Genomic DNA, 5,105 nt, shown 5'->3' on the forward strand with positions numbered 1-5,105 from the left:
CAGTTGGTGCGATTATTCGCAAATGGAAGAAACACAAAATAACTGTCAATCTCCCTTGGCCTGGGGCTCCATGCAAGATGTCACCTCGTGGAGTTGCAATGATCATGAGAACGGTGAGGAATCAGCCCAGAACTACATCGGAGGATGTGGAAAAACAGTCTCTGTGCAGAAATTCATTCTGGACTGGGCTGATGGAAAAGCAAATCAGGATGTCCAATTTGTATTTTCATTTCACAAAAACACACTTTAATTGAACTTCTCAATCACTTCTCAATGGACACCAAAGAATCAAGAACCTCCAACTATGTCAAGTACAACGTTCTGCTCATCTTTGATGGTCTGGATGAGTGCCGACTGGTCTTAGACTTCCATAAGAACAAGATCTGTTGTGACGTCACAAAGTCAAATTCAGTGGACGTTCTGCTGACAAATCTCATCAAGGGAAATCTGCCTCCATCTGCTCTCCTCTGGATAACTACCCGACCTGCAGCAGCCAATAAGATCCCTTCAGAGTGTGTTGACCAGGTGACAGAGGTACGATGGTTCAATGACCCACAGAAGGAGGAATACCTCAGGAAGAGATTCAGTGATGAGGACCTGGCCAACAGAATCATCTCGCACATAAAGACATCAAGGAGCCTCCACATCATGTGCCACATTCCAGTCTTCTGTTGGATTTCTGCAATAGTCCTTGAACACATGCTGAAACACAAGAGAGAAGAGATGCCCAAGACTCTGACTGAGATGTACACACACCTTGTGGTGTTTCATACCATAAAGAAGAATGAAAAGTATCTTGGGAAAGAAGAGACAGGTCCACACTGGAATAAAGAGAGCATTCTGTCACTGGGAAAACTGGCTTTTCAACAGCTTGTGATTGGCAATCTGATTTTCTATGAAGAAGACCTGAAAGAGGCTGGCATTGATGTCAATGAAGCCTCAGTGTACTCAGGATTGTGCACACAGCTCTTTAAAGAGCAATGTGGGCTGTACCAGGACAAGGTGTACTGCTTCGTACATCTGAGTATTCAGGAGTTTCTGGCTGCTGTATATGTGTTCCTCTCATTCATCAACAACAATGAGAATCGAATGGCCAAACCTCAATGAACTTCCAGTAACTTTACTGCGCTGTTCAGAGACAAGCCTGAAGTTACTTTCTACAAGAGTGCTGTGGATATAGCCTTACAAAGTGAAACAGGAAACCTGGACCTTTTCCTCTGTTTCCTTCTGGGCCTCACACTGGAATCCAATCAGAAGCACTTACGAGGTCTACTGACAAAGACAAGAAGCAACTCACAGAGCCATGAAGAAACAGTCAAGTACATCAAGGAGAAGATCAGGGAGAATCCCTCTCCAGAGAGGTGCATCAATCTGTTCCACTGTCTGAATGAACTGAATGACCGTTCTCTAGTGGAGGAGATCCAAAGCTACCTGAGATCAGGAAGTATCTCAGAAGTCAAACTCTCCCCTGCACAGTGGTCAGCTCTCGTCTTTGTGCTGTTGACTTCAAAAAAGGAGCTGGATGTGTTTGACCTGAAGAAATACTCCAGATCAGAGGAAGGTCTTCTGAGGCTGCTGCCAGTGGTCAAAGCCTCCAGAGTAGCTCTGTGAGTACATCAAATGACATTTAAGTACTAATCATCAGGAAGAAAGACATTTTCACTTTAGACAAAAATGTGTATTATAATATGTATATAATATACAATATTATATTGATAAACATATTGAATCAATGCATTGATGTTCACATTAGTATAACAATATGACCATACATTTCTATGAGATGGAAGATGAATCTATATTTTGTTTGAGAGAATAAACCAAATGCATCTGACATTGTCCTTCTACACCACTGGTGTTAAATTAACTGTGTTTGTGACATCATGATAATCTCTTTGTCAGGCTGTCAGGCTGTGGAGTCACAGAGGAAGGCTGTGCTTCTCTGGTCTCAGCTCTGGAGTCAAACCCCTCACACCTGAGAGAGCTAGATCTGAGTAACAATGACCTGAAGGATTCAGGAGTGAAGCTTCTCTCTGCTGGACTGGAGAATCCCCACTGTAAACTGGAGATTCTGAGGTCAGTATTCCTGTAGTTGGTCAACAAGTGATAACTCCACCAGATCCACTTGTGTTTAACAGGCAAACATAGTCCACACCATATGTGTTTGGACAGTGAAGTTAACCACCTCTTACATCTAGACGTTCCGCTAGCGGAACACCGCTCCAATATCCAATGATAGGGCGTGGCGCGAAATACAAACTCCTCGAAAATCCGAAAACTTCAATTTTTCAAACATATGACTATTTTACACCATTTTAAAGACAAGACTCTCCTTTATCTAACCACACTGTCTGATTTCAAAAAGGCTTTACAACGAAAGCAAAACATTAGATTATGTCAGGAGAGTAACCAGCCAGAAATAATCAGACACCCATTTTTCAAGCTAGCATATAATGTCACAAAAACCAAAACCACAGCTAAATGCAGCACTAACCTTTGATGATCTTCATCAGATGACACTCCTAGGACATTATGTTATACAATACATGCATGTTTTGTTCAATCAAGTTCATATTTATATAAAAAAACAGCTTTTTACATTAGCATGTGACGTTCAGAACTAGCATTCCCACCGAACACTTCCGGTGAATTTACTAAATTACTCACGATAAACGTTCACAAAAAACATAACAATTATTTTAAGAATTATAGATACAGAACACCTTTATGCAATCGCGGTGTCCGATTTTAAAATAGCTTTTCGGTGAAAGCACATTTTGCAATATTCTGAGTAGATAGCTCGGCCATCACAGGCTAGCTATTTTGACACCCACCAAGTGTGATACTCACCAAACTCAGATTTACTATAAGAAAAATTGGATTACCTTTGCTGTTCTTCGTCAGAATGCACTCCCAGGACTTCTACTTCAACAAATGTTGGTTTGGTTCCAAATAATCCATAGTTATATCCAAATAGCGGCGTTTTGTTCGTGCGTTCAAGACACTATCCGAAGGGTAACGAAGGGTGACGCGCTGGCGCGTTTCGTGACAAAAAATTTCAAAATATTCCATTACCGTACTTCGAAGCATGTCAAACGCTGTTTAAAATCAATTTTTATGCGATTTTTCTCGTAAAATAGCGATAATATTCCGACCGGGAGTCGTTGTTTTCGTTCAAAGACTGAAAATGTAAAATGGACACTTCACGTGCACGCGCGCGCCCGTCTCATTGTTCTCAGATCAACTACTATCCAAATGCGCTACTGTTTTTCAGCCAGAGACTGCAGAGTCATCATTCAACGTTCTGGCGCCTTCTGAGAGCCTATGGGAGCCTTAGAAAGTGTCACATTACAGCAGAGATCCTCTGTTTTGGATAGAGATGACAAAGAAGGCCAAGAAATGGTCAGACAGGGTACTTCCTGTACAGAATCTTCTCAGGTTTTGGCCTGCCATTTGAGTTCTGTTATACTCAGCGAGACCATTCAAACAGTTTTAGAAACTTTGGAGTGTTTTCTATCCAAAGCTACTAATTATATGCATATTCTAGTTTCTGGGCAGGAGTAATAACCAGATTAAATCAGGTACGTTTTTTATTCGGCTGTGAAAATACTGCCCCCTATCCATAACAAGTTAACAGTTTTAAATTTAGCTCTGTGCTCCAGCATTTTGGATTTGAGATAGAATGTTTCATATTAAGCGACAGTACAGAGTATCTAAACTTTTATTTGAAGGTTGTCTTCCCTGTGGCTCAGTTGGTAGAGCATGGTGTTTGCAACGCCAGCATGGTGTGTGCAACGCCAGGGTTGTGGGTTTGATTCCCATGGGGGGCCAGTACAAAAAAATGCATGAAATTAACTGAAATGTTTGAAATGTATGCATTCACTACAGTAAGTCGCTCTGGATAAGAGTATCTGCTAAATGACAAAAATGTAAATATAAGGTATTCATAAATATCTGTTTTACTGTTTAGAAATGAAAGCCTTTTAAGTATCTAGTTCTCCCATTTGTATCTATTTGAAGAAGTCAAAATTATTTGTATATATACACATATGCTGTACACCATATGTGTTTGAATAATCACAAATGAAGTGTGTGTGTGTTTGTGTGTGTTTATGACAAATTAATTGTGTGTGTCTGTGGTTATGTATGTTCATGTGTATCGCTTAATGAACACACACACACTCTCTCGAAACAAGCTCGATGTAGTCATCGCTTTCAACGAATATGGGACCAAATACTACATTTTTATTACGTTATTAAACTTTGAGTGAATTGGTCAGAATACTTATGACTTCTTCAAATGCGGGGACTAGATACATGAAGTGCTTTTATTTTTCTAAACTGTGAAACTGATATGTATGAAAATAACCTCAAATAAAAAGTGACATTATATACTGTCACCTCATTTGAAGCATTTGATCTGAAATCCAAAATGCTGGAGTATAGAGCCAAATTTAAAATGTTGCTTCACTGTCAAAATATATTTTTATTTAATTTTATTTATTTCACCTTTATTTAACCAGGTAGGTCAGTTGAGAATAAGTTCTCATTTACAACTGCGACCTAGCCAAGATAAAGCAAAGCAGTCCGACACATACAACACAGAGTTACACATGGAATAAACAAACATACAGTCAATAATACAGTAGAAAAAGTCTACATACAGTGTGTGCAAATGAGGTAGGATAAGGGAGGTAAGGCAATAAATAGGTCATGGTGGCGAAGTAATTACAAAATAGCAATGAAACACTGGAATGGTAGATGTGCAGAAGATGAATGGGCAAGTAGAGATACTGGGGTGCAAAGGAGCAAGATAAATAAATAAATACAGTATGGGGATGAGGTAGTTGGATGGCCTATTTACAGCTGGGCTATGTACAGGTGCAGTGATCTGTGAGCTGCTCTGGCAGCTGGTGCTTAAAGCTAGTGAGGGAGATATGAGTCTCCAGCTTCAGTGATTTTTGCAGTTCGTTCCAGTCATTGGCAGAAGAGAACTGTAAGGAAAGGCGGCCAAAGGAAGAATTGGCTTTGGGGGTGACCAGTGAGATATGGTGTGGGCTGTATACTCAATATAATCTAAATCTGATACCTCACTGTCTGTCTTT

Source organism: Salmo salar, chromosome 03 (genome assembly GCF_965601325.2).
Source record: "Salmo salar chromosome 03, fSalSal1, whole genome shotgun sequence".
NCBI lineage: Eukaryota > Metazoa > Chordata > Actinopteri > Salmoniformes > Salmonidae > Salmo > Salmo salar.